Source organism: Scyliorhinus canicula, chromosome 2 (assembly GCF_902713615.1).
Source record: "Scyliorhinus canicula chromosome 2, sScyCan1.1, whole genome shotgun sequence".
Taxonomy (NCBI): domain Eukaryota; kingdom Metazoa; phylum Chordata; class Chondrichthyes; order Carcharhiniformes; family Scyliorhinidae; genus Scyliorhinus; species Scyliorhinus canicula.
In genome coordinates this window covers 108,220,606-108,234,181 of record NC_052147.1, presented here as the reverse complement: position 1 = coordinate 108,234,181, position 13,576 = coordinate 108,220,606, and the positions used below count along the sequence as shown (strand labels likewise).

General features: G+C 45.5%; 1 protein-coding gene across 1 annotated transcript in view; it reads right to left on the bottom strand.

Annotated features, from left to right (window-relative positions):
* LOC119956999 (synaptojanin 2 binding protein) overlaps positions 1–13,576 on the bottom strand; it is a 41,344-nt gene that overhangs the window by 27,233 nt on the left and 535 nt on the right. The window lies entirely within an intron of this gene.

Genomic DNA, 13,576 nt, shown 5'->3' with positions numbered 1-13,576 from the left:
CCTCAATATCATTGATATCCAAAAAGGACCAAGACCTGGCTGAGTACGGGCCCTACAGACCCATCTCACTGTTCTACGTAGAGTCAAAGATTCTGGCAAAGCGACTGGAGCTGTGTGACAGAGGTAGTTGAAGACGACGAGACGGGCTTTGTCAAGTGCTAGCAGCCGACAATGAACATCAGCCGTTTGCTGAACGTAATAATGGTCCCATCTGTGGAGAGAACACCAAAAGTGATCATCTCGCTGGCCTTTGACAGAGTCAAGTGGAAGTACTTCATAAAGGTACTGGAACGGTTTGGGTCACCTCCTGATTGAAACTACTATACAGCGCTCCCACGGCAAGTGTACGGACAAACACCACCAACGTGGAATACTTCCAGCTACACAGAGGAACGAGGCAGGAATGCCCACTGTCCCCGCTGTGTTTGTTCCGGCAATAAAGCCACTGACGATTGCCTTCAGATTTGCAAAGGGGTGGAGAGGTGTCCAAAGGGGGAACAAAGAGCATAGCGTCTCACTCTATGCAGGAGATCTGCTCCTCTACATCTCGAACCCCGGGCCAGCATGGAAGGGGTAATGAAATTCCTGAAGGTCTATTGCCGTTCAAACAAGCCCCAGACCAAATTCTGCTACCTGGGGATCCAAATAGCCCACAACTGGATACGGATCCAAAAATAAAACCTGACGAGCCTGGTGGAGGAAGCCAAAGGGACCTGCAGAGGTGGGGCACACTCCCACTGTCCCAAACATACTGCTCAGGTTCCTCTCCCTGTTCAGATCCCTCCCGATCTACATCCTAATGGCCTTTTTCAACACGGTAGACAAACAAATCATAGTGATTGTGTGTGTGTGCGTTTGTGTGCGAGCCCGAGGAGCCAAAAGAAAGTCCTACTATGGAAAAGAAACATGGGAAGCCTGACCCTCCAGACCTACAGTTCTGCCATTGGGCGGCCACAGCAGAAAGAGCAAGGGGATGGCTGAAGGACGTGGGAGCAGAATGGGTGAATGTGGAAAAGAGTTCCTGCATAGGAAAATCCCTCCAAGCCTAGTCACAACCGCTCTCCCATCTCTCCTGCTCCCAGCCCCGGCAAGCACTTGAGAAGCCCAGTGGTAGTAGCCACGCTGCGGACATGGTACTAAATGACGCAACACGTCAGCCTAACCATGGCCCCCATCTGCAACAATTACAGGTTCACTCCCGCAATAATGGACGCCAACTTCAAAAGGGGAGACAGGATGAAGGGACACTGATGGTTAGGGACATATACACAGATGACAGACTGGCGGCCCTGGGGAAACTCACGGAGCAGTTCCAACTGCCTGAAGGAAACAAGCCAAGACACACACTGTCAAAAACTTTCTCCGTAAGAAAACAACGACGTGCCCCCAGATACCAGGACATTTGTTAGTTGAAGAACTGCTGGACTCAGGCAACCTAGGGCAGGGAAACTGTGGGGACCAGTACGGGCTACTGTTGGAGGAGGTATGCTCCCCCCTGGGCGAGACAAGGGGAAAATGGGAGGAGGAACTGGGCATAGAAATAGGGGGGAGGATTCTGGATCGAAGCACTGCACAGGGCGACTTCACCTCAACATGTGCAGGGCTTAGCCTAACGCAGCTAAAGATGGTGCACAAAAGTGGCCATCTTTAGGGTCTCAGACCAGCCAGAACTCTTAATGGGAAGGGGGGGACCGACGCCCCCACCATTGCCTCCCTAATCACCAGCCGGAGAATGCTGCTCGGCTGGCGACTGACAACACCACCCAAGGCTGCAGACTAGCTGTCCGACCTGGGTGAATTTCCCAAACTGGAGAAAATAAAATTTGTCATCCAAGGATCGGAAGAGGGCTTCCAAAGAACGTGAAAGCTGTTCACCAACTTGTTCCAAGATCTGTTCGTAGAATAAGGGGTGGGGAGAGAGGGAAGGGAGGAACGGAGGACATGCAAGGAAAGCGAAAGGGACAAATGACAAAAACTGTCGGCAGACATCTGTAAATAAGTACCCAGGTCAAACTAGGGATTGTAACAAAGGTATGCCGACCAAAGTGGGGCCACGGCCACAGCAGGGGGGGAAGGCAATTGTATGTAAATATCTGTACCAACTTCTGCCTGATTTTTATCTTCTTTTTATTTTTATGCTCGTTTTCCCCCCTCTTTTCAGCGTGGTTATGCCAAGTGTAACTTAGAAGTTTGAAATACAAAAAGTTAAAACCCAATAAAAACACCTTTTCAAATAAAATAAGGACAACTTCCTACACTTTTGAAAAATGCCATTATTTTCACTGAAGAGGACATACTCTGAATTATACCACTGGACTGTCAGCCCAGATGATGTGCTCAAGTCGAGTGGGGCTTCTAACTCCGAGTCAGCAAGTACTGCTAGGAGCCAAGGCTGACACGAGCTTATAAAGGTGACAAGTTGGGAGAAGGGTACTGGTGTCTGCAAAAAAGACAATGGCATGGATTAGAGGTTTGGGTAATGTCAGGTATAATACAGGATCATAGGAAGGCAAAGTTGGGAAGTTTGAAAAAAGAACATTTGAAGCTCAACTCATGGACAAGCAGGATATGAAGATTGAACACAATCTGTTGTGGCTTGAGCAAGCAGACAGTGTTTTATATTCCATGATGGCAACTGTAGAGTCGAAGGAGTTTCTGCATTGGAACACTAAGAAGCAGGATCGACAAAAGGTTGTGTAAAGAGGTGAGGTAGCGGAGTAGGATGCTTTGGTCAAACACAATGGAGTCGTCCAAGATGGAAGACTTTGGGCAGTCTCGATTTGGGAGCAAGAAGAAATGTAAATGGATGAACCTAAAGCAAGGTCTGTAAAAATGTTGCCTTCCTACTAAAATAATTAAGTCTGAGATAAGGAATAATGCCGCCTCAAATTTGATCAGTTAAGAGTATTATCCTTTCAATTATAGATAACTTTAAAAAGGTTTCAAAAATAGCTCTGTATCTTTTGCAGACTGGGTGAGGCTGAAGACTCAGCTTTTCTCCGCTCAAGGGCTATTATCAAGTTAAAATGAGGAAATAGCTGATTTTTTTCCTCACTGCACATGTAGCAAAGAGCATTGAATGGGTAAAATGGATAAAAGCAATGCATCAAATGTAAAATTTGCATCCTTGTCTTTAAACGCCTTTGTGACTTTAATATTTCCTATTTCGAACCTTTCCAGCTATACAAGTCTCAGAACTTTGCATTCCAGCAAATGTTTTACATCCCCACTCCAGTTTGTCTGCCATTGGAAGTTGACACTTCAATTGTTTACCCACCCCCAAACTCTGGAATTCCCTCCCTAAACTCCTCCATCTGTTCACCTTACCCATCTCGGTTAAAATCCTCCTATTGCGAAGACCTAACTTTCCGGCATCTCTCTTAATTTGTCCTAGTTTGGCTTGTTGTGGATTGTCGTCTGATTGCACTTGTGAAGTTTCTTGACAGACTATAGCGCAATCAGACTACGGTGGATGTAAATACTTCGGCACAGCCAATTCACCACGCTTGTAATTTTAATGTTCCACTTTACTTCAAAAATAACATCAGCTTGCTAATTAAGGATGCACCATTGCAGAAAATCTGCTTGCAAGGAGATGGGTGTGGAGAGGGGACGTTTATGACTTTTTTTGGGTTGAGAAGAAAGTACAAATAAATCATCAGAATGGCATTCTGACAATCTAACTTGTTGCACTGGGTGTTAGGATATAAATATGAAAATAGCCAATGCAACTTTCAATAAAGCCACTGTCAATTTAAGGCAGACTGATCTAATCAAATGGTACTTTGAGATTGGTCAAGAATTATAATATAAACTTGATATAAATCACATCAAACTGTATTCTATACCACAAAAATTTTCACTGCATCAACTGCTAGTGAGATCATCCGGAATATGCTGGCCAATTCCAATTTTCTTCCCTTACCATCCTACCTGTGGTTATATTCAATCTTCCCATTAAGCAGTTGTTTTTGACAACACACTAAAACCTGGTCACGCAATTAATCTGAACAGCATGGTGGCTAGCACAACTGCCTCACATTGCCAGGGTCCCACCCTGTTTAATCTGAACAGCATGGTGACTAGCACTGCTACCTCACAGTGCCAGGGTCCCACCCTGTTTAATCTGAACAGCATGGTGGCTAGCACTGCTGCCTCACATTGCCAGGGTCCCACCCTGTTTAATCTGAACAGCATGGTGGCTAGCACTGCTGCCTCACAGTGCCAGGGTCCCACCCTGTTTAATCTGAACAGCATGGTGGCTAGCACTGCTGCCTCACAGTGCCAGGGTCCCACCCTGTTTAATCTGAACAGCATGGTGGCTAGCACTGCTGCCTCACAGTGCCAGGGTCCCACCCTGTTTAATCTGAACAGCATAGTGGCTAGCACTGCTGCCTCGCAATGCCAGGGTCCCACCCTGTTTAATCTGAACAGCATGGTGACTAGCACTGCTGCCTCACAGTGCCAGGGTCCCACCCTGTTTAATCTGAACAGCATGGTGGCTAGCACTGCTGCCTCACAGTGCCAGGGTCCCACCCTGTTTAATCTGAACAGCATGGTGGCTAGCACTGCTGCCTCACAGTGCCAGGGTCCCACCCTGTTTAATCTGAACAGCATGGTGGCTAGCACTGCTGCCTCACAGTGCCAGGGTCCCACCCTGTTTAATCTGAACAGCATGGTGGCTAGCACTGCTGCCTCACAGTGCCAGGGTCCCACCCTGTTTAATCTGAACAGCATGGTGGCTAGCACTGCTGCCTCACAGTGCCAGGGTCCCACCCTGTTTCAATTCCAGCCTCGGGTGACTGTCTTTGTAGGGTTTGCAATTTCTCCCCCATGTCTGCATAGGTTTCCTCCCACAGTCCAAAGATGTGCAGGTTAGGTAGATTGGCCATGCTACATTGCCCCTTAGTATCCAAAAGGTTAGGTGGGGTTACTGGGTTACGGGGATAGGGTCGGGGTGTGGGACGAGGTAGGCGTCCCTTTTCAAGGGTCGGTACAGACTTGATGGACTTAATGGCCTACTTCTGCACTGTGGAGATTCTATCATTTTTAAGTGTATTCAAATCCATCGACAAAGTTCCTGTACAAGTTCCGTGGATGTCCTGTCAATTAGTCACAGTGGAAAAGGCACACGTGCGACATTCCCACTAGCACAACAGCATACACAAATGCATATTTTCTATCAGTTACGTGAAGCCAATACAGGTATCCCAGTGTTGATTCTCTAGATGCCAAACTTTCCATGATTTTCACTCCTGCGCTGAATTCACTGTTTGCACAATTAATCACCGAGGTCACTGCTCAGCTCTGCTGAACCACTGGCTTCTTTGTTACTCTCCACACCACCTCAACATTTCATTGCCCACTGGTCAATCTCCAGCAACACATTAATTTATACTTTGCCTTTAAACAGCCTCTGGACTCACTCACCTGTCACTAACATCTCTAAACCCGAATACTGTTCATCTAGGTTGCAAGCTGATTTACATATCAACTTAATTCCTCCATAGGGTGGCTGATTTTAATTCTGGACACACTTAGTGTCTCCTGAATATCTTCTGGTTTATAACCAATATATAACTAGCCTGATCTTTGCCAGGCCTATGCAATTCCCTGTGTATGTTCATTCATGCTTGCATTCAGGCTGCTGCTTCAGACCAAAGCTCATTATTTCTCCCTCCGGGGCAGCACGGTGGCCTAGTGGTTAGCACAGCTGCCTCACGGCGCTGAGGTCCCAGGTTCGATCCCGGCTCTGGGTCACTGTCCGTGTGGAGTTTGCACATTCTCCCCGTGTCTGCGTGGGTTTCGCCCCCACAACCCAAAAATGTGCAGAGTAGGTGGATTGGCCACGCTAAATTGGTCCTTAATTGGGAAAAATAATTGGATACTCTAAATTTATTAAAAAAAAACTATTTCTCCCTCCTTTTTCTCTTGCAAAACTTTTAGACCCTTTGCTTATGTCTCCTCCCCTCCCATTGCCCAGTTCTGCCACATTTGATTTCTTTATTACTGCTCACAATTCTTACCTGAACCATTCATTGTTCTGCAGTCTTCCCTTGCCACCATTCCAACTGTTAATCACCCCTGCAATAGGCACTATGCGTCTCCTCTGCCCACTGAAGTACCCAATGCTGTTCCTTCGCATGCAGCAACTCCAAATGCTCCATTCACCTCTTGCTGACCTCCCCACACAATACCTAACCTTGTAAACATCCTTCCTGCCTAGCTCACCACCCACCACTGCTTCTTGGACTCTGCTAATGATCAATACTCATCATTTCCTTGTATTATGTTCTAGAATATCCATTCACCTATGAACAAAGCCCTTCCTATCCATGATATTACTGTGGATGGTTGCTTTGATGGAAGCTTGGTTCATCAATGATGATATCTTACAAAAACCTCCTCTGGTTGTACTTTCCACCATCTTCATTGCCAGCAGACATTGGAGGCGTCATCATCAAATTTTTGCACTGGAAATTCTTCCTTCCAGACTACTGCACCTTAATCATTTCCTCACCTCTAAAATCCTCATCCTGTCAGCCCACCCCCAACTCTAGCCTACTTTCCTCTGAAATTATCTTGTTTCTTTCCTTTCTCAGACTCTCCACTCACAAACACCTCATCCTGGGTGATTTAAAATCACCAATAAAATCACCTCATCCTCTTTCCGTCCTCAGATTTTTTTCATATAAATCCTCCTCCCCAAGTTCAAACTGGAAGTCCTGTGGCGCTGTAGGTAGGAACTTGCCTCTGTGGGGAAATATTAAAACCAAGTTTTGAAAATATTGTTAACTGTGGGAAAGTATACTGTGGGATCACATCAGCTTTTCAGAATTCAGGCTATAAATGTGACAATGTAACTAAGTAAGCACAGCCAGTAAGTTAGATACAAGTGTGCGTGCTGGTATGGAGCGCCAATCAGAAGTCACAATTCAAAACTTGTAAGCCAATGAGGGGGGGTCAACAAAACATGCAGATATAAAACCCTTGACACACGTGGTGCTCTCTTTCTTTTGCCCCTCTGGGCCTTTTGTTTCTATTGGAAATTTTATGAACCAAGTTTGGCAATAAATTCAATCTCAACCTACCACCGGACCCTGACTCTTATTAGAAAATAAGAGAACCCACACCTTTGAGCCAGATGTTCCAGGTTCGAGTCCAAACCCAGGACTTGATGGTCAAGGAAGGTGTGTTCATGACTCGGCCAAACAGCGGTAGAGTCCCAGCCTATAAACCCTTCCACGACACACCAACTGACGCTAAAGCAGAAGAGATTCCTGGTCAGCCATGTAATGGAATGCAAATTGGCACCTCTACCATCACTATTCGTGACTCCAGAATATGCATGCAAAACGCATGTAGCCCCAGCGACTCCCACTCCCTAAATGCACTGTAATACACCACCACTCAAAGGTCAGCATGGTGGTCCATCCCAGCTCTGGGTCACTGTCCATGCGGAGTTTGCACATTCTCCCCGTGATTGTGTGGGTTTCGCCCCCACATCCCAAAGATGTGCAGGGTAGGTGGATTGGCCACGTGAAATTGCCCCTTAATTGGAAAAAAATGAATTGGGTACTCTAAATTTATTTTTAGAAACCGCTGCTCACTGATCCATGCCATCTCATATGGCCTCTCTAAAGCAATGTCACACTCACAGGCGAAGCCTCTTCTAATAATTTCCTCAAATGCAAAACCACATATATTGCCTTATCCCCTTGCAACCCCACTTCCTACTGTGTCTTTTCTTAAAAACAAAACTCTCCCCTAATTAATCTGCAATAGTCTATTTGGAAATCTCTTCCCCAAAAGGCTGTAGATGTTGGGTGAATTGAAATTTTCACACTCGACAGTGATTTTTTAAAAATTCATTCATGGGATGTGGGCGGGCGTCGCTGGCTGGGCCAGCATTTATTGCCCATCCCTGATGGCATTTAAGAATCAACGACATTAGAACATAGAACATTACAGCACAGTACAGGCCCTACGGCCCACGATGTTGCGCTGACCATTTATCCTAACCCAAGATCAACCTACCCTACCCCCTTCAATTTACTGCTGTCCATGTGCCTATCCAAGAGTCGCTTAAATGTCCCTAATGACTCTTGACTCCACCACCTCTGCTGGCAGTGCATTCCTTGCACCCATCACCTTCTGTGTAAAGAACCTACCTCTGACATCCCCCCTATACCTTCCTCTAATCACCTTAAAATTATGTCCCCTCGTGACAGCCCTATTTCCTCAGACTCTAGGTACAAGTTCCCTCCACTATCCCTGATCGACCCTACTCGCACTCTGATCATCCTCTTGTTTCTCACAAGTGTTGAACACCTTAGGGTTTTTCCTAATATTTCCCGCCAGGGCTTTTTCATGCCTCCTTCTAGCTCTCCTAAGTCCATTTTTGAGTTCCTTCCAGGCTACCTTGTAACCCTCTAGAGCTTCCACAACCTTACTTAAGCTTCCTTCTTCCTCTTGACTAGAAGCTCCACTTCTCTTGTCATCCAAGGCTCCTTCACCTTACCATTCCTTCCTCGTCTCAAGTGGGACAAAACTATCCAGCACTCACAGCGGCAAGCACTCCTTAAACAACCCCCACATTACTGTTGTGCATTTCCCCAAGAACAACTGTTCCCACTTTATGCTCCTCAGCTCGTCTAATAGCAGTATAATTCCCCCTCCCCCAATTAAATACCTTCCCATACAGTCTGTGGATCTGGAGTCACATGTAGGCAAGACCAGGTAAGGACGACAGATTTCTTCCCTAAAGGAAGTGCACCAGATAAGCTTTTACAACAGTCGACAATGCTTTCATGGTCATCAATAGATTTATTATTCCAAATTTTTATTGAAATCAAGTTTCACCATCTATCATGGTGGGATTTCAACCAGGGCCCCCAAAGCACTACTCTGGGTCTCATGATTACTAGTCCAACAATACCACTATGCCACTATCTTCCTAAATGGGTATCAGAGCTAGGAGTTGAAGTAGAGTAAATGAGGTTGATGTACAGATCAACCGTAATCTAATTTAGAAGTGATACAGGTTTGAGGCACTAATTGGCTGACCCTTGTTCCTTGTCTAGGAACTATTCATCATGATACTTCTGTCGCTGTCAATCTACTCAAAACACTCATCTTATTTTATACCTGCAACTCCAGTAAACCCTCACTCTCTTCCGCCATTGTATTCCCACTGGTCCCCGATTTTTCTCCCTCAATTCCATGAAGTGCAGGCTTGAATGGATTGAATGCACCTACTGGAACCTAGCTCTCCTCAGTCCAAAATGTTCACTACTCCAGAACCATCCTGAGATGCAAAGATACCACCCAGTTTATTTCAGCTACTACCAATTATCTTATCCAAATCCTTTCCATTGCATCCTCCCAACCAATCTTCACCTCCAGCAAGAACCGTGAGGCGTTCACTGACCATGAAGAATGAGCTGTGTTCAGCTGCGCTTCCCCATCTTCCCTACCGAACTATAGCTTCCCTTCTCTAGTCCTGAAACCTACCTCTCACTATCCCACCCACAGTCATACCATCTCTGAACTCGTCCCATTCACGAGATCCACCTCTTTACCCCTCACCAAAATCTCACTAAACTTCCGACCACCAAACTTCACTTTCTGTTGCCTTTCCCCATCGTTCAAATTAGCTGACATCAAAATGGTTCCCTCTCCTTAGGTGCTGATCCTTCCCTTTCAAAACTTCCCATCACAACTATTTCTTTTTACAAAAAGTCTCTCAGTTTCAGTAATCACTCACTTCAGATAGTCTCTCATCATTATATCTTCCAATTAACATTGACAAGATTTGAAATCCTTCATGGTTTAATAATAATTATCCGTTGATCACCTAATTGGTGGGCTATCACTAATCTTTCCCTTCATGCTGCAAAAAAGACTTGTTTCAAAGCCATTTTTGTTAAGCCATTTTAGTTACCAGTTCTCCATCTGATCCTATTTATTATTTGCAGCATTTTACCACTTTAATACGTATACTACTCAGACCCATGTAAACAAAATATAGGGCATCTTGCCTATTGCCCTCTCTAACCTACATTGACTGGTAGATAGCTCAACAGGAAATATATAAATTAATTAAGGTACTTCATTTCCAACATCCCCCCCACCCCCATTGCAACCCTCTGAATCCAAAATATGAAGAAAGAGTTTCGGCCCCACGAAAATGTTTTCTCAAAATAATTAACCCCAAATCAGCTGAGCTGCAGCAAAAGATCATGGAATTTTAAGCGTTAATGAAACTCAACACAAATTAAATTCCTGTGCTCTTCTGCATTAGTTTTATTTTAAGTGTTAGATGTCGGTTGTTGCAGTGTCATTTTGAGTGCAGTGTTCTTATAAGCCTTTCTCCTATTTAATTGTTTTACTGGTGGGCTTTCCAGTCTGCAAGAGGGTGACCTGTAAGCAAGACCTGTTTTACTAATGCTCCCGATTTCATAATTATTACTGTTGCTACTGTTCTGTTGAGGCACTGTAATTGTCAAACTTTGTTATTTATTTATATAAAGTTCCTTCTTTTAAACAACATATTGGACAACTGCTTTGTGGTCTCAGGTCACCACACCAGTCCTTCCCATAAATCTGGCTGTGTCACGAGGGCTGGTTTAGCTCAGTGGGCTAGACAGCTGGTTTGTGATGCAGAACAAGGCCAGCAGCGCAGGTTCAATTCCCGTACCAACTAACCCGAACAGGCGCCAGAATGTGACGACTAGGGGCTTTTCACAGTAACTTCATACTTGTGACAATAAAAGATTATTATTAGGGTGAATCAATCACTAATGGGAGATTCTGTAAATTGCATTTGTTTCCAGGCTCCAAGAAAGAGGATCAAGAAATTAGCTGGATGTTGTGGTGCAAGGAGGTTACTTGAAACATTTTTCAAAATTGGAATAATTCTGCCCACAATTTGCACCCAGATCACCAATTGAACCAAGAACAGAAAATCTTGACCATAGTGTATTATCACTATCTCAGCCAGGCTGCTCCTTCGCTTTCAGAGTGAACCAAACAAACTTGGTTTGCATACTTACTTTGTAATCAAACAATAACTTGCATTCATACAGATACTTTAAGGCAGCAAAACCACTCGTCACATCACAGAAGCATTAACAAACTTTAGATTTGATACTGAGCCATATACATTAGGGCAGAGGTGGAGGAAGGTTTTAAGGAACATTTTAAAGGGAGGACTGAGAAAAATAGTTGGAACATTTTAAGAAGGGAGTTCCAGAGTATAGGCAGGGGCTTCACATCCATGATGGGTCAGTGCTTTAAACTCAGGGATGCACATGAGGCTAAAATTGGAGGAGCAGATATCCCAGATGGTTACATGGCTGAAGGAGATCACACTGACAGAAGATGCAATTTTAAAACAAGGCTGAAAATTTGAGAATCAAGGCATTGCTCAACAGGGAATCAACCTAGTTCAAGGAATATAGAGATGATGGAAGAGCATAGGTGTTGGACTTGGTGCGAGTGGGTGCTTTCTGACATCAGTGTTTTGGATAGGTTTAAGATTAGGCAAAATGGAAGATAGGAAGCCAGCTTTGTGCGTTGGATTGATAATGTGGGAATGAAAGCCCAGATGCACCAATACGTTCCAGGGCAAAAGCAAAATACAGTGGATGCTGGAAAATCTGCAGTGAAAACAGAAATGTTGGAAGTACTCAGGTGTAAAAGCACCTGCGAAGAGAGAAGCAGATGTAATGTTTCAGACCCTCCCAGGCAGTGCATACCAGACAGTCACCACCCTCTGGTAAAAAAGTTTCCCCTCATATCCCGCCCAAAACCTCCTGCCCCTCACCTTGACCTTGTGTCGCATTCCAACTGACCCTTCAACTGTAAGAGGATCAGCTGCTCCCCGTCAGCCCTATACATGACCCTCAATATTGTGCACCCCGATCAGGTCACTCTGCTCCGACAAAAACAAAGAACAAAGAAAAGTGCAGCACAGGAACAGGCCCTTCGGCCCTCCAAGCTTGCACCAACCATACTGCCCGTCTAAACTAAAATCTTCTATACTTCCGGGGTCCATATCCCTCTATTCCCATCCTATTCATGTATTTGTCAAGATGCCCCTTAAATGTCACTATCGTCCTTGCTTCCACCACCTCCTCCGGCAGCGAGTTCCAGGCACCCACTACCCTCTGTGTAAAAAAATTTGCCTCGTACATCTCTAAACCTTGCCCCTCGCACCTTAAACTTATGCCCCTTGTAATTGACCCCTCTAACCTGGGAAACGGTCTCTGACTATCCACTCTGTCTATGACCCTCATAATCTTGTAGACCTCTATCAGGTCGCCCCTCAACGTCCTTCATTCCAGTGAGAACAAACCAAGTTTATTCAACCTCTCCTCATAGCTAATGCCCTCCATACCAGGCAACATCCTGGTAAATCTCTTCTGCACCCTCTCTAAAGCCACCACATCCTTCTGGTAGTGTGGATACCAGAACTATACTCCAGGTGTGGCCTAACTAAGGTTCTATACAGCTGCAACATGACTTGCCAATTTTTATACTTAATGCCCCGGCCGTTGAAGGCAAGCATGCCGTATGCCTTCTTGACTACCTTCTCCATCAGTGTTGCCCCTTTCAGTGACCTGTGGAACTGTACTCCAAGACCTCTCTGACTGTCAATATTCTTGAGGGTTCTACCATTCACTGTATATTGCCTATCTGTATTAAACCTTCCAAAATGCATTACCTCACATTTGTCCGGATTAAACTCCATCTGCCATCTAGCTGCCCAAGTCTCCAAACGATCTAAATCGTGCTGTATCCTGACAGTGTTCATCGCTATCCACAATTCCACCAACCTTTGTGTCATCTGCAAACTTTGTAATCAGACTAGTTACATTTTCCTCCAAATCATTTATATATACACTACGAACAGCAAAGTTCCCAGCACTGATCCCTGCGGCACACCACTAGTCACAGCCCTCCAATCAGAAAAGCACCCTTCCATTGCTACTTCCATTCCTACCATGGCTAGGTCAGGGTTGCGAGGGAGTTGGACCCGTGGACGTTTAGGTGTACTCCCATATTGATTACTTTGTGTTCTGTCGGGGGTTGTGGGTGCAGAGTATGCATGAATAGTGATTTCAGAGCGAGCGCCACATTATTTGGATGTAAGGACAGGGTGGGCAAAGAGACTGGAGGATGGATTCGGGGCGGGGGGGGGGGGGAGTTAATTTGCACAAGACCCATAAAGATAGAGTCGAGAGGAGGATGAGAGGCCCAGGTTCTTGAAAGTTATTGTGGAGGTGATCAAAGGTACTAGGCAGCCCCAGCTCGGGAATTGCTGGGGAATGAAAAATTACAGGGGCAGTTTGATTTGGGAGGCAGTGGGCCAGCTAAGTGGGGTACAATACGAGTATGGGACGAAGGCTAGTCACCTGCTAGCCGATCCACTGAGGTGGCAAGGGGAATTGTGCAGTTAGGGGTGGTAGAGCCGATGGAGCCGGAGATAATAAATTAGGTGTTAGAGGCCTTTTCTCACAGACTCTATAGGGCCAAACTTTGGGGGGGGGGGGGGGGGGGGGGGGGGGGGGGG